Source organism: Macaca nemestrina, chromosome 12, assembly GCF_043159975.1.
Source record: "Macaca nemestrina isolate mMacNem1 chromosome 12, mMacNem.hap1, whole genome shotgun sequence".
NCBI classification, from domain to species: domain Eukaryota; kingdom Metazoa; phylum Chordata; class Mammalia; order Primates; family Cercopithecidae; genus Macaca; species Macaca nemestrina.
Genome location: NC_092136.1, coordinates 127,678,027 through 127,703,281, shown reverse-complemented (window position 1 = coordinate 127,703,281; position 25,255 = coordinate 127,678,027). Strand labels below are relative to the sequence as shown.

Genomic DNA, 25,255 nt, shown 5'->3' with positions numbered 1-25,255 from the left:
GAGCATCTACCATTGGCTTAGGAGAATTCTAGGAGGTAAAAGTACTGCAGTGAGCAACACATATCCCTGTTGTCATGGAACTTGCATTCTGTTCTGTAGGGATGGTCAAGAAAAGGGATATCATTCATTTATACTTCTATTGTTGATATTTATATTTATTTCCTCATGGTAAAATGTCAGGTCATGAATAAGCTAAAGCCAGATAGAGGGATAGATAGCTACTGGGAATAATATAGGCTGTTAAGGCAAGGGGTCTCTGAGAGAGGCTTGAGAAAACGTGGGTAGGAGCCTGTATTAGTCTGTTCTCATGCTGCTAATAAAGACATACCCAAGACTAGCTAATTTATAAAGGAAAGAGGTTTAATGGACTCACAGTACCACATGGCTGGAGAGGCCTCACAATCATGGTGGGAGGCAAAGAGGAGCAAAGGCACATCTTACATGGCAACAGATGAGAGAGACAGCATGCACAGGGAAATTCCCCTTTATAAAAACCATCAGATCTTGTGAGACTTATATCACTATCAGGAGAACAGTATGGGGGAAACACCTGCTCTCATGATTCAGTTACTTTCCACTGGGTCCCTCCCATGACATGTGGGAATTATGAGAGCTACAATTTGAGATCTGGGTGGGGACACAGCCAAACCATATCAGGGCCAAAGGTGACCATGCAAATAACATTTCAATATGGAGCAAAGAATCAATGCAAACCACCGAGGCAGAAGCATGCTTGGCAGGTCTGAGGATTCCAGAAACAAAGCACAATGAGCCCTGGCACCATGATTTAATTTGGTAGTAAGGGCTACTGAGAAAGAAGGAATCTATTTAGCCAAGGAGTAGGCTCAGGAAAATGCAAGGTAAGTTGAACGGAAGAAGAGGAATCACACAGAGCATAGCGCAGCAGTTATGAAATAAGAGAAAATATCAATCACAATGATGACCTTCTTTGGTCATCAGAACCAGAACACTGAAGTTAATCATTGCATTTTCTCGGTCCTTGATTCCATAAACTAAACTGGCTACCAACTTTTGCCAGTTGTACTCTAAGATTTTCCTACTATCTATCCTTTCTTTCTGGTCACCCATCCCTGCATTTGTTAGTATTCTTCAGGTCATTGTTCATTTCCCAAGTTTATCCTTCACAATCACTAGTCATCTTCCATGTGTTTCCACTTCAGAAATGCCACTCTCTGCCCTTAAAATATAAACTTATGGCCCTTTCCCCACAATCTGAACTTGTTACCACTACTCTGGCCAGCACATTCAAAGGCCCAAGAGCAGAGGAAGCAATTTAGGATAGAGGAGTACTGGAGGACACTGGGAATATATATCCATTAGATTGTTTCTCTTGCCACTCTGGAAGATGTTCTTGCCCATTCTTAGTCCCCATATGACCCCCGCGTGACTCCTATTCCCCATTATGACCATGCTCCTCTGGCCACCATTATTTGGTCCAGTAGACGGTACTTGGTCAAATTGGGCCAAGTGGTATCTTTTAGATGGACAAATTAAATTAAGCATAGAGAGAGTCTGTTGTTTTTCTAAGAGTGTGGATCTGTAGTATGTACATTTTGGAAGAGATCAACCCTTTGGTCTGAAGAATTAGAGAAAACTAGCAACAAGAAGAGGGTAGGGTGGGGGGGGGCATGGCTGGGAAGGAGAAAGAGAGAGAGAGAGAGAGAGAGATAATGCACACAATTGTACAAAACGGAGTAAAATTGAGGAATAGAAATAGACTACTGATAACACGTAAGTCAGTAGTTTAAATTCATTCCTAAACTTCATCTGCTTTGTACCCCTAGATCTTGTGGGATATCCTTTTCTTCGGTTGAACTTGAATGGTTTCCATTTTGTATGCCATCAAGGGTTTCATGAAGTCCATCCTTCTTTCAGTTTTGCCCCACCCTAATGTCTGCTACTGGGCATCCTTATGTGATAGGTTGGTAAGTTGGATGGCATCAGTTCTATACTTGACAGTTGCGTCTAAAATATACATGATTTGTTTGCTGAAGTTAAATGTGTGTTCTTAAAGTGTCTGCCATTTGCTGCACTGGAAGGAAAGAGCAAACAAAGTCTATTTTTACAGGGTGCAGTTGTGTTTTACTATTTTATAAAAATGAATGATCAAATTACAAAAGAATCATTTACAACTGTTACTGAGGGCATTCGATATTTGAACAAAAAGATAAGACCTAGGCATGATTAAAACCTTTGTGTTTACTTTCAGTTGAAAAACCAATACAATGAAAGTAAGGCACAACTGAAAAGGCAGTCTGTCAATAGAAGAGTAGAATCCCATCTGTAAATGTGCACATAAATTTTCCCAAATACACAGACACTGCATGAAGCAATATGGGGCTGGGAGATTTAGGAAGGGTCATAGAGATGAAAGGCAAGGAGCTAGCATTTATTTGGTGCATACTGGGCACCAAGCACTCAGTACATGTGTGTTTAACAAGTTATAAAATCTTCTATAAGAACCCTATTACATATGTACTAATCATCCCTTTTTGCAGGGAAAGAAATTGAGACTCAGATAATTTAAACCATTTATCCAAGACCATGTGCCTATTGGAACTAGTATTAAAACACAGATAGCTCTAATTTCAGAGTCCATGATCCTTCCCTGTCACTCTTCTGCCTTCCAGTTTCAAGCTGTATGCCCTGACCTCATGTGGAGTAGGAGCTTACAGATCACAATCAGTGGATTCTTAGAATTCACTGTGGTGTCACAGTTGAATCTACAGGTTTATCTCTACTTGGTCTCAACCAGATATCTTCCACCTACATATGCTTGACTCAGTGTGCTGGGCTTCGTGTGTAAGATTTCTTCTGGAAAAAATACTTCATTGCTTTAAGAAGTTTGAAAGCCATCCTCACAATCCACATGAGGTCGTGTTTGTCCAAGTTTAATCCCATTTTGTCCAAGTTTAATCCATTGCATCTAGGACTTTGAAAAGAAACAGATTATGACTTTCATTTAAAAATAAATAAATAAATACATAAATAAAAGCTTAGTTTGGCCGAGTGTGGTGGCTCACACCTGTAATTCCAGCACTTTGGGAGGCCGAGGCGGGTGTATCACAAGGTCAGGAGATCAAGACCATCCTGGCTAACACGGTGAAACCTTGTCTCTACTAAAAATACAAAAAAAACAAAAACAAAAACAAAAGCTGGGCGTGGTGGTGGGCACCCGTAGTCCCAGCTACTCAGGAGGCTGAGGCAGGAGAATGGCATGAACTCGGGAGACAAAGCTTGCTGTGAGTCGAGATCACGCCACTGCACTCCAGCCTGGGCGACAGAGCGAGACTCTATCTCAAAACAAAACAAAACAAAACAAAACAGCTTAGTTTTTTAAAACTGAAGTGTAAATAAAGAAGATTGTCTACAGTATATGCATCAGAAAACCCCTCCTGAAACAGGGAAATCAACTTACATACAATCAGAGTGGTAAGGAGAGCAAGGAGATAATTATTACATGACAATTACCAAATAACAACTTTTAAACTATAGGTACAATTCCTTTATGAAGTAAGTGTGCAAAATTACAATGGCTCTAGCTTCAAAACACTCTAAGAGTATCTAAGAATAACTACTTTCTAATTTTGAAAGGCATGCATATCCCCAAATTTAGCATCGGCAAGCAAGCAAACAAGATCTGGGTTTCTGCAAGCCACATGGTACAAACATGGTTTGGACCCGACCCACTTTCATGGTTCTGATTTTCCCTGTGGGTAGCTGTTTTCATTGCAAAATTGCGTTGCTGATTGGGCTTGGGTCACCTTAGGCATTGGACTGAGAAGCCAGGGGACGCTGTTGCAAAGCCTGTTGTTTATGACAGGGGTTAACACTGAAGCACCACAGAATGGTATTCAGTATGGTGGAAGCAGTCTCAGGCCTCAGGCCAGAAGGGTGGAAAGCAGCTAACCTGGGGAGGTTTCGTGGTATTGATTACGGAGTAACAGGAGAGGAGGAACTAAAGGCGGAATATGCATGTTAAAGTCCTGACCACCTAACCTCTCAGATCCTCCATATGAAGTGGCATTCATAAATTAAGTTTATAATGAGGTTAATCATCAAAATGTTGTGTTTAAAAAATAGGCCGGGTGTGGTGGCTCATGCCTGTAATCCCAGCACTTTGGGAGGCTGAGGCGGGCGGATTAGCTGAGGTCAGGAGTTTGAGACCAGCCTGGCCAACATGGTGAAATCGCATCTCTACTAAAAACACAAAAATTAGCCAGGCGTGGTAGTGGGTGCCTGTAATCCTAGCTACTCTGGAGGCTGAGGCAGGAGAACTGCTTGAGCCTGGGAGGTGGAGGTTGCAGTGAGATGAGATCATGCCACTGTACTGCAGCCTGGCTGACAGCAAGACTCTGTCTCAAATAAAAATAACAATAAATGACATAATGCATGCTCTTGTTTCTTTCCTCCTACTATATTCTTCACACTGTACTTTTTGTTCAATGTCTCTGTGTCCCACTGGACTGTAGTTCCTCGGGTCGAGTATGATGTTGTTCTTGCAGGCTGCTCTGTATCTAATCATCAGCCCAAAGCCTTGTACAGAGATGTACCTAGACACACTTCTGCTGAATGAATGAATGAATGAATGAATGAATGAGTTTAACAGTATTTTGTTAAGTATAAAGAATTGTTACTTGAGCTTTTGCCATTTCTTGACTGCTAACTGGTTAATTTCTTATCCAGAGAAAACCCTCCTACTCAAAAGTTGTTTACAGGGAATGACGCCCTTGAGTCACATCACAGTGATAAAATATGTACTCGGCAATCCCTCCTCACCCCCAAACTGGCCTCTTGCAATCTCCACCGCATGATAATCTTGTGACGTCTAGGAAACAGCCCATTCTGTAGAGAATAAAAAGCTCTGTCCATCTCTCATTGTTCCTCCTTATAACCTTCCTCTCCTGCCCCGGCTTCTCACCCCCATCCTTTTCTATTTTCTGCTCCCTGATCCATCTTGTCCCCAGGCCACTACTTGAAGTATGAGCAGTCTCCCTGCCTTAGGTGATTTATGGGTCCAGGGACACCAAGGTCAGAGCACAGATTGTTTTGCAAGCATCCCTGAAACCCCTGTACGGAGCTGGGGAGTCAAGCCCAAAGAGACAGTTCACCGGAAATGGGACTGAATTTGCAACAAGCGGCACAAAGCGGCACCGGATATCACCAGACAACCAAAACACTCATTGTTTCCTCCCCACCCTGTGACCCAGGCCTGGATTTATAAAGAGACAGCAGCTGCAGTCCTGGAAACCCCAGGTGAACACTCAACAGAGGGCACTGTTAGAAGGAAGCCAGGTGCTAGGCTTTGAGTGAGGGATGTTGACTGAGATTTCTGGGGTTCCATTCTTGTCTAGAATTATGTTTGCCTAAGCAATGTACAGGCGATAACAAGATTCTTGTGGAATTTGAGCATGGGAATGGTCCAATTGTGAGTCATTTCCTCAGTTACTTAGTCAGCAACCTGGTACTTACTGAAGGTCTTCTACGTGCTGGGCACCAAGCTAGGGGTGGAGACAGACAAGGGAAGATGCTGAGCACATGAGTCTTCAGGCCAAAGTGAGCTTGTGTTCTAGTTCTCATTCTGCTTCTTACTCTCTGAGCAACCTCAAGCAGCTGTATGACCTCACGGAGACAAATTGTAAATATTAAACTGAGATAATATATATCAACACCTAGGAGCTCAATGGGATAATTTATGTACGTATTGAAGTTCCTGATTTCAAGAGCTTGGTTATAGTTCTCTGCTCTTAACACTACTGCATAAGAGAATGATCTGGAGAACTTTTAAAGAATGCCAATGCCTAGGTCCCACCTCCAAAGATCCTAGGAACATTGCTCCATTTTAGAAGCTTCCCACATCACTTAATGTGCAGCCAGGATTGAGGACAACTGTGTGATAAGACAAAATTAACACGTGGCATAATTAGAGAAAAGTTGATCACAACATGTCTGCATTCCCTTTCAAATAACATTAGTCCTCATGGCAACATTCTCATCCAAATTATCCAGATGAGCTTTGCAAATTTCCTACAAACTCACTGAATATCCAACAATTGCATTAGAGGCTTCTTCTAAAATCCATATTTACCTCTTTTACAAAATTTCCTTTATCTTTAGTAAAACTTTGGCCTCTTTCTCTTGCCTCCCCCCTCCTCTGTGGACTGTAAAAATGTGAAAATGTTATCTTCAGAAGCACATTCGAATACTTTCTCTATAAGTTCACTTCCCATGAAAGTTAAAACAAAGACAGCAAAGAGGAGAAATAGAGAATACTAAGTACCTTTTACAATCCCCTCTCTCCACTCTCCCTCTCTCCAGCTCCCCAAACTCCAGCTCATCTGATTTCTATTATGCCCACATAAATGTCTCCTAAGCCTTGGGCATCTGGGGACATTGCCAACTCCACAGCTACTTCATGGTTTCACTTCCCCCTTGTTCCTGTAACTCTGGCCCAAAGCACCAACTAAGCTCTGACCTTGACTACTGAAGACAGCGTGACCATCAAACACTTACAAGAGTGTTTCATTTCAATAATACTTTTAAGCCACTGTCTTCCTCCAGCAACATTACACCTGCCAACCCAGGAAATCAAATCCCTTAAGAAAGATCAGTAAACTAATCTTCCTGGAAACCTGCATTGGAGGTGAGACAATTAAATGTAAAGATGTAAGTAATTATCCAGGGCCATTGCAAGGAGAATCAGGTGCTCCTGTCTCCCACTATGCAACACAAGGCCTAGTTCTCTAGTTACAGAGCACAATGTTGCTGTAATAGCCTAATTGATTTATAATGTTTTTCTCTGTATTGTAGCATGTGTGCAATTAGTTACTGAAAAGGAAACACAGCTCAGCTCAGCCGCTGCATCTGCTGCTAGTCAGGGACATACAATTTCATGCCCTATTTTCCAGATGGCTTGATTAACATTCAGAGGAACCTACTGGCTCGGTCGGAACTGCAAAAGAAGCAAGGGAAGCTCAGGTATAATTGAACCTGGGAGAACCACCCCAGGTGGAAAGAAAGCAAAATCTCCAAATGCAAGCCAAACATGCAATACTGTGAGAAGGAGTAAAAGATGGGGAGTGGCTCTTTTTCCTCCTTTTATTCATATATCAGTTCATTTATATAACAAATATTCATTGAGCATTTAGTAAGTACCAGTTTTCTGTTAATTTCACAGTGGTAAGCCAACAAATATGTTCCATGCTTTTATGGAGTACACAGTAAGTGGGGGAGGCACATATTAAATAGAGAGCTACACATATAAAAATATGAGTGTGGGGCTGAGCACAGTGGCTCATGCCTGTAATCCCAGCACTGTAGGAGGCCGAAGCTGATGGATCACTTGAGGTCAGGAGTTCAAGACCAGCCTTGCCAACATGGTAAAACCCCAACTCTACTAAAAATACAAAAAGTAGCCAGGAGTGGTGGTGCATATCTGTAATCCCAGCTGCTCGAGAGGCTGAGGCAGAAGAATCACTTGAACCCAGAAGGAAGAGATTGCAGTGAGCTGAGATCATGCTACTGCACTCTAGCCTGGCCAACAGAGGCAGACTGTCTCAAAAAAAAAAAAAAAACAACTATATAGATAGATAGGTAGATAGATTCATATGTATATATTCATATATATATTCATATATGGATTCATATATATATTCATATATGGATTCATATATATATTCATATATATAGATTCATATATATATATATGAATCTGGGAGTGGTATCTGTGAAGAGAAAAGTATAGTACAGGCAGAGAAGTACTGTCAGAGAAGGTTTCCCTGAGGAAGAACTGTTAAAATATGAGACCTGAAGAAGGGGTAGAGATGGTCTCCAGAGAGGAGGAAAGGCATTTCAGACAGAGTCCATAGCAGATTAAAGAAAGGATCTTGGTGAACGTCAGTAATTTTAGAAAGGCCGGTGTGTCTACAGCCTGACGAGAGGGAGGAGGTGGTATAGGGTGATTCTGGAAATGTCAATTAAGTGCTGGGTAAATGGAGGCTTTGGGATTTCTATTAAGAGTGTTATATCTTTAAGTACGCAAGGAAGCCACTAAATTAGGCATTTTAAGTAGAAGAGAAAACATGATTTAAATCTTTAAACATTTGTTTTAATTGCTCCTTGGAAAACAGGGACAAGATGGGAGTTTCATGAGTGGAAGCAAAGATAGCCATTGGAAGCCAGGTGAGTACTGGCTGTGGCTTGGGTTTGGATGATGCTGGTAGAAGCAAAATGAAATTGATGGTTTCGAGAGCTATCTAGGAAGCAAAATCAGTAGGATGTGGTAGTAGATTGAAAGTGAAGAGGGAGGCGAAAATGGTAAGAAGAATAAACCTGTTTTCTTTCTTGAGCAACAGAGTCTGTGAACACATGGATCCTTCTCAGAGAGATGGAATTTAAAACAAGAGGGTGGAGTCAATTGTTTTGAGAGAAAGCACAGAGTAAGAGGAAAAGGGGACTCAAAACTGAGGCTTGAGGAATTCCAACTGAAGAGGTCAAATTGGTGGAGGACCTGGTAGGAAAAAGAACTATATCTGGGGAAAAGAAAATAAACCAGCAGAATGGAAAGAGCCCTATCAAATGCAATGCAGTTGTCAGGTACCATGAGAATTGAAAGATGTCTGTTGGGTTCAGGAGCGTGGAGGTCCTCATGACTACTAGAGAGGAGCAGTTTGGCTGGCTGCATGGCATGTTTTGAAGTTCCAAACTCATTATCAGACTGACCCCTGAGAAGAGATGTGCAAAGCACCAGTGTGCTGAAGAGGTTTTTCTCTGTTAGTGCTGAAGGATATAATTGGATGGTTGAATAAGTGGATGAATGGAGACGATGCCTGCATCTGCAAACGTGTTTCTTATTTCTTAATTGTGGCCATTTCTTTCTGGGAGAGGAAGGCATGGGGAAATGGTGAAAAGGGAGCAACTGTCACACGTACCCACTAAAACAATTGACTCCACCCTCTTGTTTTAAATTCCATCTCTCTGAGAAGGATTCGTGTGTTCACATACTCTGTTGCTCAAGAAAGAAAACAGGTCATTCTTTTTACCATTTTCCTCTCCCTCTTCACTTTCAATCTACTATCAAATCCTACTGACTTTTACCTCCTAGATATCTTTCTAAATCATCAATTTAGATTCCTAAATTAATCAATTCCTAAATCCTCTGGCTGGCCAGATTATAACATGGTAAGAATGAAGGAACTAAACAGATCTGGAGTTGTGGATGGTGAGTCGTGGCCATTTCTTTATGGGAGAGGAAGGCATACAGAAATGGTGAAAAGGGAGCAATTTTTACACATATATACTAATTAAGACGACAACATCAACTAGGGAACCCATATTTATCCTCCATCTAGATCAGTCATTCCCAAGCCTGGCTGATCATCAGAAAGACCTATGGAACTTTTACAAAGGACCCACTTCCAAGTTATACCCTAAAACATCCTAATTCAGCAAGTGTGTGCTGGATCTGGGTGTTCGAGTTCTACCTGGTCCGCAGTTGAGTCTGACGATCATTCAGTCAGTGAACTGCTGCTTTAATTACTCTTGGTTTTAATTTCTACCCTAAAACTCCCTGAGAATTCCAACAAAGAGCTCAGTAACCCTGTTCTTCCTTTCCCTCATTATTTTGTAAAATATAGAACACAAGGAGAACTTACTTTTGATTTATTAATGATGCCAAGAAGTATCAAACAGTTTATTGTTTCTATTATTAGAGGTTAGAGGAAACCAGACCTGAAACATAAGTGTAGCATAGTCATTTACATACGCAAGATCCTTGTACAGCTCCTCATGAACATCCTGGGATGAATGCTGGGAGGCTTTACCGACTTCATCAATTCCATTTTTCAGATGAAGAAGCTGAGTAGGAGACATTGACCTAATTACCTCTTAAAGGCCCCACCTCTTGAAACCATCACATAGGCAACACCTGAGTTTTGGAGGGGACACACTGAAGCCATAGCAGGGGGCAATACAAAGGAAGAGCTCAGCTTGAGAGGAGCACTTGGAAACCGTTTCTTGGGCCTTAAAGGAAATCCATCCAGGCTGGTGTTTGTTGAGCGCTGCTGCTGCTGTTGTCACTGTTTATTTGTCGCTATTATTTTTTCCTGTTTTGTGCCAGGCATCCTACATATTTTACATCTCAGTGCTGAGGACAGCAAGCATCTCCCCATGTTACCAGGTAGGCTTTCCAGATAAAACACAAGGTGCCAGTTAAATTTGAACTTCAGATAAACCGTGAGTAATGTTTCAATATAAGGGTATCTCATGCAATACATGGGATATTTATATTAAAAACATTACTTCTTGTTTATCTGAAATTCAAATTTCACTGGGTGCTTTGTATTTTTATTTGCTAAATCCAGCAACTTTGTCCCTAAGACAAAGTTGGGAATTCTTAAAGAAATAACATTTTATGTTTGGAAGCCTCTGATTCCAGCCTATTGTCTTCCTCTGTACACTTTTCCCTGTGCTTGCCACTAAGCTATGTCCAAAGTACAGCTTTAGGATCTCTGGAGCCTCTTTGTCCACATAGAGCAGGACAAGTCAATAAACAGGCAGCATTGGGGCAGCATGAACTTGAGCCATTCACAGTTAATGGTAATGCCTTGGTGAGGGAAACAAATATTAGGGAATGAAACAAAGGTGCCTCCTGTAAGGACCACCATTATCACTAACTGAGGGAATCTGAGAGTGCTTCACTTAGAACAGATCTGAGGTGTGGAAACTTGAGTTCATACACATCCAGGGGTGCTTTCATTTTTACTAATTGCAAAGGGATTCCTTGCCTTATACAAAGCTTTCAAAAGATGCTTGGAACATAGTTTGACTTTTTCTATTCAAAAATAGTTGAATACCGCTGTGATATACAATAATGTACTCATTTATACTTTAATAAAATACAGATTTGCTGTTGTATGGGTTAGGGCCACCAGATTTAGCAAATAAAAACATAGAATGCCCAGTTACATTTGAATTGCATGTAAACAACAAGTATTTTTCAGTATGAGCATGTCCGGTGCTTGTACTAAAAAATGAGTTGTTGATCTGCAGTTCAAATGTGTCTGTGCATCCAGTAGTTTACATGGCAATGCTGTATGGGATACAGTCTCATATTCCTGATTTTGAAGGCACAGGAAGATGGAAAAAGGGGCGGGGAAAGGAAGATATAAGAATTAGGTCAGTATGTAATGCACTGAATTTTATCATAGGACCTGCTGGGCTCAGTAGATGTACCAATTAGGTACTTTTGGCAATGAGACTTGAAGTCTCTCTTGGAGGTTGGTAGACTTATATTATGAAGCCATGAGCCACTCTAGGTTTTGTGACCGAGCCACCACTGTGACAAATCAGGTATTTGCAAAAACGGCTGGGGGACACCTTCTGCACAAGGTAGGATGCACACTCCTCTGCCTGCTGAGCCTGGTCACCAGAGATCGCCCTCACAGGATTTCCATAAGAGGGTCAGGCAGTTCAGAAAGGAATCTCTTCCAAAGCGCCATCTGTTGCAATGTCAGCAGCTTCACGGATCGTTCACAGGAGCTAACACATTCAAATTAAAGTGGGCAAAATAATTTGTGAGCTGCGGCTTCTGAATTTCCCGAATTTTTTCAATGATCTCTTTCATTTCTACACCCAGGTTTTGCCATTCTTTGAAACTGTGATCATCAGAGTTTTAAAATAACTAAAATTGCTCAAAAATGCAACGACCTGCCTCAGAAAGGAGTTTGTTTCTTGTGTTTGGGAGACTGAGTGAATATTTAGTGGGCACGTTAGGGAGTTGATGCAATCTCTTTTGGTGTTTAGACTCGACGACATGATTTTTCAGGTCTTGAAAACTGTTTAGCACAACACAGACTCTAGGATCATATATAACTGAATTAAAATCCATGGTTTTGCCTTTTATTAATTTTGAACAAATCACTAAATTTTTCTAACCTGCTTTTTTTTTTTTAAACAGAGTCTTGCTCTGTCACCTAGGCTAAAGTGCAGTGGCAGTGGTGCGATCTCAGCTCACTGCTACCTCTGCCTCCCGGGTTCAAACGATTCTCCTGCCTCAGCCTCCTAAGTAGCTGGGACTACAGGTGACTGCCACAACACCTGGCTAATTTTTTGTATTTTTAGTAGAGACAGGGTTTCACCATGTTATCCAAGATGGTCTCCATCTCCTGACCTCATGATCCACCCACCTCAGCCTCCCAAAGTGCTGGGATTAGAGGTGTGAGCCACCGTACCCAGCCTATTTCTTTATTTGTAAATTAGGGACAAACCCAATGGGTTGTTATAAAGATGTGCAAAGATAATACATGTTTTAAAGATTTGAAAAGATTTGTAAAGTACATGGCATCATTACAGACACAAAACCCAGAGTGAACTAAATGTAAGCAATCATTTGAGGTTATATATTTTAATGAACTTTGACCAGAAAAACCCTAAAATGGTGATTTGAAGAGACCAGAAATTTGGGCTTATAGAACTTGTCTTAGCATAATAGCATGAGATTCCACCATGTCGGTGATCAGGAAGGTATCACAGGTCTCTTATTCGGTGTATTTCTTGAGGGGTGGCTCAAGGAGAAGGAACTTGGGATGTACTTGTCTCACTTCGGTCCCTGACGCACTATGATGTACACATTCGGTGCTCAGGAAATAATGTTTGCTGGAGAATGTGATCTCCTTTGCCATAAATACAAGCAGGAGCTTTGATGTTTATTCCATGAAACTCCTGGGTAGAAATAAACAGAGAAAGAAACTCAGTCCCATAGACACAATGGGGCTTTTCTGCTTTTCAGTTTCTCTGCAGACCTTTTAAAATGTTGGGAGCTTAGCTGTGGTCAAAGAATGCCCACTTACATTTCAAACAGTGCTGAGCAATGAGATCTCTCTTTGTAAAAGGTGCAGTCTCCAACACCCTATGCGAAAGCTGCAGGACTATTTGTTTTATGTTCTTATCAGCACAGATCAATATTCCTAACTGCCTGCCAAGTCATTTTCCCAATAGTTTGCAGAAACCTTATCTTTTTTAGAAGCCCATGTTGATTTTCTCCGTTTTTATAAAATAATACTGCCATTCAGGTCAAAAGATCCAAATAATGAACACATTTGACGCAGGGACTTCATAACAATTATTTTGTTTCCTGCCCACACTGGGAATCTGTTGTCTATGCATAATCAACCAGGAAAATTAGTTTATGGGAATCTTAAGTCCATCCTGAGTGCACAGAGATAAATTATAAAAATAAAGCTAACGTCTATTTTTTTTCCCCCTGGGGTAAGTGCTGAGCATAATATTTTCAGACTTGAGACTGAAATGCAGCATCGGGCATTATTCTCAGTCTCACAGCGCCACCGTTTGGCCCATGTTCTCCCTTGTTTTCTGAAGGTGAAATCCAGGCAGCTGTTTCCTAGGGTGATTTTTACAATCCTACTCTCTTGGCTATGGCTTGACATAATTTCCCCGGAGAGTTCAGTCTTAGGGTATGATAATATACCTTGGATCTGCAAAGCATTAAAAGGGAGGATATTGTCAGATATATGATCTAGCCATGGACACAGGCCAGATGCATTCGTAACTGAAAGAGAAGGCCCTCTTGTCTGGTCCACTCCTAACTGGTTTGATTTTGCTGTTATCCATCAGCACCTTCCTTACTGATGCAGGATGGCTCAGTTAATTTCTTTCTTTGGCCTTTCAGTTATGCTGTTGAGAGCTTGCTTATAGCCATATATAACAGGTGACAACAATGGCTTTTCAGAAACAATACCAAGAGAGCAATAGAAACACTTTATTTACCCACAGTGTAAAATGGGCTGCAATTAATTATTTAGAGATGGGACAAGCTCTGATAATAGATTGATTAACGATTTGGGCTGTATTTTTGGCATTAACTCAAACTGGACTTGGGCTTAGTTTCAAAATAAAATAAACCCATCTAGACCAACCTTTAAAATGGTTAGAGACAATCAGATAGTGCTTTATGCCTAGGGGTTTATGGTTGGAAACCTTGAAGGAAAAATTAACTGAATTATCTACAGTCAGGTTCAGTGCATGCCAAAGCCTTAGAATTCTAACTCAATTCTTTTGGCTGAGTTTCTACCTGCCCCTGCAGCTAGTCAATTCCATGGAAACATGACTCATATTGTTTGCTGTCATGTAATAAAAAGAAACGGTGGTAGTTCTCCTCTTTAGGTTTCCAAGCACAAATTTTGCCTTGATTGAGGCTTAATCGAGGTTGACAACATTGTTAGAGCACTTCTTTCATTCTGACTTCTAAGAAGGAAATAGTGAAGAGAAGTTAGAAATAGACATGCTAATCTCAATTAAAAAAAAAATTTTTTTTTTTTTTTTGCGACGGAGTCTCCCTTGGGTGCCAGGCTGGAGTGCAGTGGCGCGATCTCGGCTCACTGCAACCTCCGCCTCCCGGATTCAAGTGATTCTCCTGCCTCAGACTCCTGAGTAGCTGGGATTACAGGCGCCTGCCACCATGCCCGGCTAATTTTTTCTATTTTTAGTAGAGATGGGGTTTCACTGTGTTAGCAAGGATCATCTTGATCTCCTGACTTTGTGATCCACCAGCCTCAGCCTCCCAAAGTGCTGGGATTACAGGCACGAGCCACTGCACCCGACCCTAATCTCAATTTTTAGTTTGCGTTTTAGTGGACACGTTAGGGGGGACATTTTGGTCAGAGCATTCAATCTCCTCTACTTACAAAAGTCCTATATATCCATTACCCTTGCATGCCAAATTTTATTTACTCCAAAAAGCCATTCTGATTTCTTTAACAGTGGCTTCTCCTCACTTTGAATCTCTTTAGTTCTTTTTCTTATAAACATTTTCCTGGGCAAGAAGATGGAAATCTCCACACCATGCCTGACTCTCTTGGTGTTTTGCTCCTAGTAATCTCTCAATAAGAGATTTTTAATAAAACTGTGTGAGTACACATGACAGAAGCATAAGCACTCTTCCAAAACTGCAACAGCATAGCAATATGATGCACGTGTCTGTGAACATACAGCTACCGCCCCATCGGCAGCTTCTCTTTCTTTTGCTCAGTTTCTATGCTGTAGCCAAAGCAGCTTTAAAACAAATTTGAACATATCACTTTCCTGCTTTCAAAGCTTCATGACTCTTTCTGGCCTCTTGGATAGACTCCAAATTCCTTAGATGGGTCTACCATGTTTGTACTGTCTATCCCCAACCCTCCTCTGTAATCTCACTTTTCTGCATTCCCCCATGATTCACACTTCAGTCTACTTTGAATTTCTCTGTTGTTATCCCTTTCTGAATTCTCTCTCCCTCCATTTTATGCCTAGACAATGTTTCTTCATTATCTAAGATTCCCTATAAAAGTTCGCAAATTTCTTTAGGATTTTCCACAGATCCAAGACAGAATAAGTTTCAACTTTCTCTGGGATTTTATATAGTTTTGCTCACTATTTTACTATAGCATCTACTGAATCTTATATGAAAATGCTTCCACTTATACTAAGTCATGTACTAGACCTAAGAGTCTTTAAGATAGGGATCTTACTGATTTGTTTTGGTCTTCAAGCTTAGTATATAATACATAATGGGGCCTTCACACGTGTGTGATGAGTGAATAAATGAGCAATTCTAAAGGATAATGACAATAACACTGGACTGTCATTGGGAGACTTGAGTTCTAGACCCACCTATTGTTTCCACCTTGAGGTCTCAGACAATTTAACCTTATTATTCCCAGATTTCTAGCATGCACATGAGTGCTTCAGATTTGGTAACTGCCAAAGTCTTTTCTGTGGTCTGACCTGTGAAGTTGTGATTCTTGAGTAAAGTTCATCAACGCAGCCTTTCTGAGAACTTCCCAATTCAACAGGTTTCAATTAATTAACCAGGCAAGACTCTTCCACATGTGATAGCTCAGCACGTACCGAGAGTAAATACCATGTTAGTGATGAAGAGATTGGAATTTCTGCAAAGAAATTGATTCTGATCTTGAGCCTCTTACTAGTTTGGAGAGACAAAAATATTGGACACACTGCCTATTGTTATTTACTCGAGATTAGTTAATGGAAATCGGAGAATTTAGGGGCACATAGTGCTGCCACATGAATAACTGACTTGATTCTTTTATAAACCATTCACAGACTGAATTCCATGAAAAGTAAATTTCTACCTACTTTTCCAAGGATTGAATCCAGAGCGTTTTCTTAGACGTTGTAACCAGGGTGCACAGGGCAGTGAGCTAAGGTGTAATCTTCCATCTGTGTAGTGCTTTACGCTTGTTCTCACTGTGCTTCAGTTTAAAAGGGACCTGAGATCCAGAAAACAGAAGACTGTGGTCCCCTGAGTATCCAGCTTTCCACTCAGTATCTCTTCATGTCTAATTGGCATGCCAAACTTTACATGGCATAAACGAAACCCTTGTTTGCCCCACATATCCAGAATTTACCTCCACAGGTATTTGCTATTTAAGTAAATGCCATCATTATCAACTCAATTTCTTAGGACAAAAATTTACAAGTCATTCTGGATTCCTCGATTTCCCTCAATTCCCATTATCCAATCATCAGTCTGCTATCCCATTTCCGTCAAAATGTATTCTGAAACCAATTACTTTTTACTCCCTCTACTGCAACCACCCTTTCCCCAGATGCTGTGATCTTTTACCTAATGTTATCACCTTTGCAGTAGCTTTTCTGCCTCCACATTTGCTCCCTCACATAGGATCTGTTCTACACGCAGGCAGCAGCCAGAGAAATCATTCTAAACTACAAATCAGATCCTCCTATACTCATTTAAAAGCCTCCAGTGGCTTCTAAGTATATTTTGAACCTGACTCTTCCCATGGCCTGGTCATTCTAACATTATCTGGCTTTGCCAATGCACCCAACTAATCTCTCTCTCTTCCTTCTTCCTTCTCTGGTTTACTTAGTTTTATCCATGGTCTTTTGTGATGTCCCCCCGCCCTTTTTTTTTTTCAGAAATGTCATCTTGCTCTGTCACCCAGAACACAGTGAGATTTCTAAAACAAACAAACAAACAAACAAACAAAACACACACACACAAAAGGATGGAGTGCAGTGCTATGATCATAATTCACTTGTATCCCCAAGCTCCTGGGCTCACACAATCCTCCTGCCTCAGCCTCTGGTGTAGCTGGGACACAGGTGCATGCTACTCACCTGTGAAATTCTCATCTCATAACATTTGTGCTTATGGTCCCTTCTGTATTGAATGCTCCTCTTACACGGCTGGCTTCTCATCATTTAGGTCTTACCCTCATGAGGCTCCTCCTTATGGAGAGCTTATCTGATGCTCTCTAAAACAAGGGGTCCTGTTATAGTCAATGTCTGTCAAAATCACCCTGTTTCATCTTCTTCATAAACTTATCAGCACTTCAATGATCTTATTTCCTGGTTTATATATTTATATATTGTCTGGCCCTTCCCACTATAATTCAATCTCTTTGCAGATGGATATTCTGCTTGTCTTATTAAGTGTTGTGTTCCACACTTTTAGAACATGTTTATCATGTCTTATGTCATATAATAATATACATTAATAAATATTTGTTAATTAACTGACTAACCAAGTTTTCCTATTGTTGTATATGAGCAATAAAAAATAGAAATAAAACAACTAATTAATGAGTGTTAGATAGTCTCTAAAACAATGTAAAACTATTTGGTTTAGAAAGGAAACTTGTAATAGATGAATAGAGACTAAATGTACATAAGACCCTTTCACATTGTCTCATTTTTCTCTTTGACAAGCCTTTATAGAGATATTTACAAGAGTGAGAACATCCTAGATAGATGGATAGATTGATAGACAGACCCAGTAATTACCCAGCAGTAGCAGCCGGTGTTAATATCAGTACCAGTGTCAGTGTTTACTGATACTGTTAATATCCTACAGTGTCAGTATCCTTATCTGATAATCAGTATCAAATTATGATATTAGCTATTAATAATAATTATTATCAGTATCAGTGTCAACTATTAGTATCAATAATCAGTAATTACCTATCAGGGGAACCAGCCCCCAATATTTCAACATAGGTTCTTTTCTATTTTCCCTAAGTGTCGGCTGGTCTGAGAAACAAAGAGAAAGAGTACAAAGAGAGAAAGTTTACAGCTGGGCCTCTGGGGGTGTCATCACATATTGGTAGGACCATCATGGCAACCTCGAGCCACAAAGCCAGCAAGTTTTTACTAGCGATTTTAAAAGGGGAGGGGGTGTACAAACAGGGAGTAGGTCACAAGGATCACATGCATCAAAAGGCAATAAGATTACAAGGCAAGGCAAAATTAGAATTACTGATGAGGGTCTATGTCCTGCTGTGCATGCATTGTCTTGATAAACGTCTTAGCAGGAAACAGGGTTCGAGAGCAGACAACTGGTCTGACTAGAATTTACCAGGCTGGAATTTCCCAATTCTTGTAAGCCTGACTGTACTGCAGGAGACCAGGGTGTATTTCAGTCCTTATCTCTACCACATAAGACAGACACTTCCAGAGTGGCCGTCTATAGACCTACTCCCAGGAATGCATTCCTTCCCCAGGGTCTCAATTATTAATATTCCTTGCTGGGAAAAGAATTCAGTGATATTTCTCCTACTCACATGTCTGCTTATAGGCTCCCTGCAAGAAGAAAAATATGGCTGTATTCTGCCCAACCCCACAGGCATTCAGACCTTATGGTTATCATCCCTCATTCCCTGAAAATCGCTGTTATTCTGTTCTTTTTCAGGGTGCACTGATTTCATATTGTTCAAACACATGTATTTTACAATCAAGTTGTACAAGAGTGGTCCTGAGGTGATGTACATTTTCAGCTTACGAAGATAACGTGATTAAGAGATTAAAGTAAAGACAGGCATAAGAAATTATAAGAGTATTGATTGGGGAAGCAATAAATGTCCATGAAATCTTCACAATTTATGTTCAGAGACTGTAGTAAAGGCAGGCGTAAGAAATTATAAAAGTATTAATTTTGGGAGCTGATAAATGTCCATGAAATCTTCACAATTTATGTTCTTCTGCTTCGGCTCCAGCAAGTCCCCCCATTTGGGGTCCCTGATTTCCTGCAACAGTTACCCAATATCAGTATCAATATCAGCCAGGGTCCCAAAAGGAAATGGACAGCATATTAAAATGGAGTAATTTGAAGACAATTTAATAAAGAGATTATTTACAAGGACATGGGAGAGGTTTAGAAACAATAGGAGGGATTCTGGTGCTAGAGACAGGCGGGATGATTCTCACCACTACGCTGAGGTGAGTGACAAAGTATTTACCTGACAAAACACTTATACTTCTCCAGAGAGAAGTGTAGACAGAGGGCCTCCTGACAGCAGCTGCAGCCTTCCACAGAAGATCACACTAACTCAGTAGGACCTGCCAGAAACGGAATTAGGGAAATAATTATCTCAACGTCACTCTTCCTTCACTTGCTTCATCTCCCAGAGGCTGACTGTCCCACCAGCCGAGCTCCACCAGAAGCTTGAGGCCCCCTGATGCTGCACATCTGGATTAGCCTCCCAGAGCACACAGAGGGTGGAGCGGGTGAAGAGGGACCCTGCAGGAGAACATGGGAGACCTCCATCACATTGGGGAAATGCAAATAAAAACATAAACTATGGTCGTATTCAAAGTCAACAGGCTAGGTGCCAGCAGAGCTGCAAGCTGGTACCAAAGCAGAGGCTGCTTGCCCTCTAAAAGTTTTCTACCAAAGCACAGATCCATTTTCTTTTGTTCAGCAAGGGTAAGAAAGAAGATGCTTGACAATGACTCATAAAACAGTTAGGGAGGAAGAGTGCCTGAATACAGGGTTTTCTTTTTCTTTTCTGTTTTGCATTTATCTTTTTTAAGCCTAAATTGATGGCACAAATTCAGTTTGTAAGAAGAGCCAGAGGAGACATGGGGGCTGGTGCAGTGCCACATCTGTGTGCGTGCATTGTGGTGCACACATGCCAGGTTTGGTGGTGCTCAGAAGTCTCTGTTTTTAACAAAACTTTACATTAAAGAAATGGACAGATTTTAATCACCTCCTGAAGCTAAACCTAGGAAAATAGAAAAGTCAAAGGACCTTGCAATGTTAAATTTTACTAATCTGTGCGGTTCCAAGCAGGAAAGGATTTCAACTAGGAATCCATATCCAATTGCCCATAATTTAGTACTACTCCTGCCTTTATCCTTGACAGGATTTCCAACACCTTTCCTTAGTAATTTTTTTAAGAGATATCACAACCACTGAGAAGGAATTACTGATAATTTCTCCTCAACATGATAAAGGAAAGCACCAGAAATGTCATATGTTGGTCCTTTTATTTCCTTTTTTTTTTTTATTTTGTTCCCTCAAAAAACAGTTGACTTTCTGCAAGAGAAAAACAATCAAAAGTACTTAACATTTCTGTTTTATTTCCCTGAGCCTTTTTTTCTTTGTTCCTTTTATTTGACCTAATGACATTTAGGAAAGAAGATCTAGAATATTTTACATAACTTTTATGAATCTGGGCATGGGAGAGAAAGAGTTGGGAAGAAGAACAGGCATAGACAAAAATGTGTAGAGGGAAATCAAATGAGCCTGAAGAACTAGGAAGTGGGTGATGGAACAATGCTCTCTAAGATCCGTCTCAGACTTGGAACTTGAACTAGGAATTCTCGACCGTGGAGCTGTCTATAGAACACACAAAAAAGAGAGTTATGAAGAAAAAGAAGAAAAGAAAGGAGAAAGCTAGAGAAGCTACAAAGAAAAGAAAGAAGGGGGAAAGCCTAGAGTAAGAGAGGAGAGGAGAAAGAGAAAGAGAGGTAGAGAAGAGACCAGAGGCAACTGGAAGTGAAGAAAGCTGAAACCTCATGGGAAAGAAGCCTGCTCAGAAGACAGAAAGGCTGTAGTGATTCTACTGCAACCTCCGCCTCCCGGGTTCAAGTGATTCTCCTGCCTTAGCCTCCCAAGTAGCTGGGATTACAGGTGCCCGCCACCATACCTGGCTAATTTTTTGTAATTTTAGTAGAGATGAGGTTTTGCCATGTTGCCCAGGCTGGTTTCGAACTCCCAAACTCAGGCAATCCGCCTGTCTCAGCCTCCCAACGTGCTGGGATTACAGGCATGAGCCACCGCACCTGGCCTACAAGAGAGGATCTTTTAAGGAGCTAGTGTAAGTACTGGATCTGTTAGCGTGTGAAGCTGTTTGTCACTTTTTCCTGACTGTGTGACTGACGTGTCTGTGTGTGTGTGTGTGTGTGTGTGTGTAATCTTACAACAGCTGTGTACACTTTAAAGGAACTTTAGGGTTCAAAATGAGAAGCAGACTTCTTAGTTTCTTTTGAGAACTTCCTTTTGTAAAGAGGGAGAAAGAAATACACTGTTTGTCACCGAAGTCTCAGCCTCTGACAATAGGGAATTGTTCTTTCAATCTAGTTTCAATTGTCCCAAGCAGTAGGATTTCCTTTGCTCTGTTTGGGGAGCCAATTTAATAAATAACCCTTTCTATGTGCAAGCAAGCATTTTCCGACGCTCAAGTCTAAAGTCTTTTTGTTTGTTTGTTTTATTTACTTATTCCAAATTATACTTTCAGCACTCTCTGAAGTATTATTATATCTATATGGTTATGTATGTTAACAGTCAATGAACAACTAGAGACTTTTGAATTCTAATCTGTTTTCCTGAAGTTATAAAAAGGGATTTTGAATGGTAATGAGCTTGACTGGGTAGAGATGCAGCACAAATATAAAGCACGTGGACTCTGAGGTCATTGTGCATAAAGGCCACATACAAACGCTGACGGAATCCACTGGAGGATGCTGTGTGGGCCCCAGAAGTGAGAGCTCCGATGACACCACATGACCCCGTGTTTGAGTAAATATATTCATAGATAGGGAATTTCTGACTGTAAGTAGAAATCACAATTGCTGGGGTAATGTGTATCATTATCTCTGCTTCTGCTTCCTTCTCCTTCAGATAATCATATGAACTTTCAACAGGCTGTTGTACTTTTAAAATTATTAGAGCAGGCTGGGCAAGGTGGCTCATGCCTGTAATCCCAGCACTTTGGGGGGCCAAGGTGGGCAGATCCCCTGAGGTCAGGAGTTTGAGACCAGCCTGCCCAACATGGTGAAACCTCATCTCTACTAAAAATACAAAAATTTGCCAGGCATGATGGCGCACGCATGTAATCCCAGCTACTTAGGAGGCTGAGGCAGGAAAATCACTTGAACCCAGGAGGTGGAGGTTGCAGTGAGCTGAGATTGTGCCACTGTACTCCAACCTGGGTGGCAGAGTGAGACTCCATCTCAGAAAAAAAAAAAAATTATCAGAGCTAAGGTACATTGTTAATTTTGATATGTTTCTAATTTTAAAAATCTAACCCAGTGGCCATGCAGATACCTTTTCAGTTATCTAACTTAGTCACTTTTCAGACTAACAAATATACAAGAGTGAAGAAAATGGGAATGTTTATACTGTTCTGGAAAGGAATTTAATAATATTTATTAAAAATTTAAAAATATGGCCTTAACCTTTGACCTCCAAATTCCTCTTGTAGGAAGTTGTTGTATAAAAGACAATCAAGACTATACTCAAAGACTGACATCTTTTGCAAGTTTATTTATAATTAAAACTAAATGTTGACATAGAAACCAACATAAAATAATCAGTTAAATAAACAATGGTGCATCACTTGTTGGAATATTATGCAATCCTCAAAAAAATTATATTTCAAAAATATGTAATAACGTAACAATACTCACTATACCGTTTTAAGTTTTGTAAAAGTAGAAATGCTTTTGGAATATAATTCTAATTTTAGAAAGTTTGTGACGTGTATCTTTTTTATGTTAATAACAGCTGAAAGTCCAATTATGGGCCCATACTGGTTGTCAGAAAAAAATGAAAAAACTAACTAACTTAATTTTAGGCAAGCTGTGTGCTCCTAGGGCCCAGAACAAGATGAAAACCATTTTTTCTTTCCTATGAAGTTCATCTTTCAAATTATACTGTGTCCACTGCAGAGGGCAATGAGATTTTCCTTCACATTTGAGAATCCCTTGGTCTTCAAATCTCTTTCCTCTCTCACTGATGGTCCTGCTTCACCCTGGAGGAATATCTGGCTCATGTATTTCTGGATATTATACCTGGCTCATCTTGAAGGGGTGGCATTGCATTGCTTGTGATAGTTTTAGGTTGTGTAGCCTTTTTTAAGAATAAATTATCTCCAGACAAACAAGCATTGGTTTTTTGTCAATATTCACTACCTCTAGCTATCTTATTCAAAATCCTTTTTTGTATATGTAAGAAAAAGAGAGAGAAGAAAGAAAATGTCTACACATGCAAACACACACACACGATTGAAATAATAATACGCAAAATATTAGTAATTATTCCTCGACTTGAAGATTATAGGTGACTTAATTTTCATAGTTTTCTGTATTTTTCTAAAATGAACATATTTTATAAACATGAAAGGATATTTTTCTTTAAAAAGAGCCCAGTTAAAAGAGAATATATCAATCTTCAAACTGCAAAATATTGATAACATTAATTCTCAATCTGTCTTCTTATATGTAACTGCATTAGCCAAGTTATAGATACAAAAAGACTTGGTGACTAGCAATTAATATTTTTTTAAAACTCATGAACCAAAATATCCATCCCAAAGAGAAGCTGCTTAATCGAGTGTCCATAGCCTCTAAATTAGATAGGCATAAGATATTGTCTCTGATTCATTTCATTTAATATTAACAGACTATATTTAATCAAGAAATCTGGTCAGCAGGGATGTTACTTTGGGGATCAAAGTAAACCTACTGGCAACAGATCAAATTCCAGCCATGTGAAGCAATTGCATTTTGGAGAGGGAGACATGTTTTTATGCTCCTAGTTAATAGTGAGTCTCCCTTTTGGGGGTTGTAGAAGAGCAGCTTCAGGGAGCAGCTGTCTTCTGGGACAAAAATGACAACAGCAACACCATGAAAAATCCTAGCCTGTAGTTCTCCAGGGGTGAGTTCATTGTCATTTAGATACATCAGTTAGATGAAATTCAATAGACTGCATCCAATTAATCAATTATCTTGAGAAGATAAAGTATAAAGTAACAATCTAAGCTTTTGGTTCAGAACCTTTAAGGTATCACTCACCATGACTGAGGCTGAGTCAGAAATGTCAGCTTTGCTAATTAAGTCATTGCTGTTTCATCTACTTTTCAACTGACCTGGCAAATCTGAACTTCAGAAGATGATAAACTATGACCAACACTGGGAATTCATTTTTTTAAAGCAAATTCAGAAGGTGTGAATTTAACCCAGTGACGAATGTGTCTTTCTCCTTCCAAAGCATCATCCATACCAAATTTTACAATTTGGCATCTGCTTTGACAACTCTAGCAAGCAATCATTTTGACAGAAGACCATCTGTGTTAAGCAATATGCACAGCGTTTACATGAAACAGAAAGGAAAAGAACAGTGCCTAGGAGCAGATCACTGTCTAAAATGACCCTGGAGTTTGGTATTTAGAATCTCAGGGGAAAATATATGGCAAGAGTTGAAGATTTGAGGCAGATTCCTGTCTAGAATGGTTTCAAGGCTAACACTCTCCCTTGAGGATTGAAATGATGAGAAGGAAACATTTAATAAAAAGCTACCGGTACTGGATTAAGAAATTGGCTCTAGTCCTTTCTCTTCTATTAACTACTTGTTATGTAGCTACTTGACCTCTTGGTATTTTGCTCTTTTTTGCATTAACTAGTTCTGTGTTTCCTTGCATAAGTCCCTTAGCACATGTTTGCTAACAGGCTTCACAATTTCTTGGAATTGTCTATCCCTCCCTTCCATGCATTCCCGGGTTCACTCCAGACAATGAGCCTATCAGTCACATGTCTGGTCAAATTTCATTGCCTCAATTACATTCTTACCCTTGTGTTTGGAATAGAGACTAAGATATTCCAACTCAGAATAATCTATTCTCTTTAACTGAGATATAAACTTGAGATCTCTTGGCAAGAGCCATTTCCTATCACATGTACAAGGAACTTGAGAGGACTATTCTGTGTAAAACAGAGAGTAAAGTAGATAAACAGATAGTAAAGACAGTGGATAAAGAGAAAAACTTAGATAATTTACTTAAATTCAATTGTTCATGAAGCCTAGCCTTAATTATCTCCCTGGGTTTCAGGAGAAATTTTAGTATCCTCATTATTCATTGCTTTTTTTTTTTCTTTTCTTAAGCTACTTTGTCCTTTACAGTAAAAAAAGCTAACT

At 40.1% G+C, this 25,255-nt stretch overlaps 1 long non-coding RNA gene across 1 annotated transcript; it reads left to right on the top strand.

Moving 5' to 3' along the window:
• Positions 1-6,951: 6,951 nt before the first annotated feature.
• Positions 6,952-10,193, top strand: LOC105476224 (uncharacterized). The gene is made up of 3 exons (XR_983967.1): positions 6,952-6,999; positions 8,151-8,202; positions 10,139-10,193. It is a non-coding gene; the product is annotated as an uncharacterized lncRNA (long non-coding RNA).
• The last annotated feature ends 15,062 nt before the right edge of the window (positions 10,194-25,255 follow it).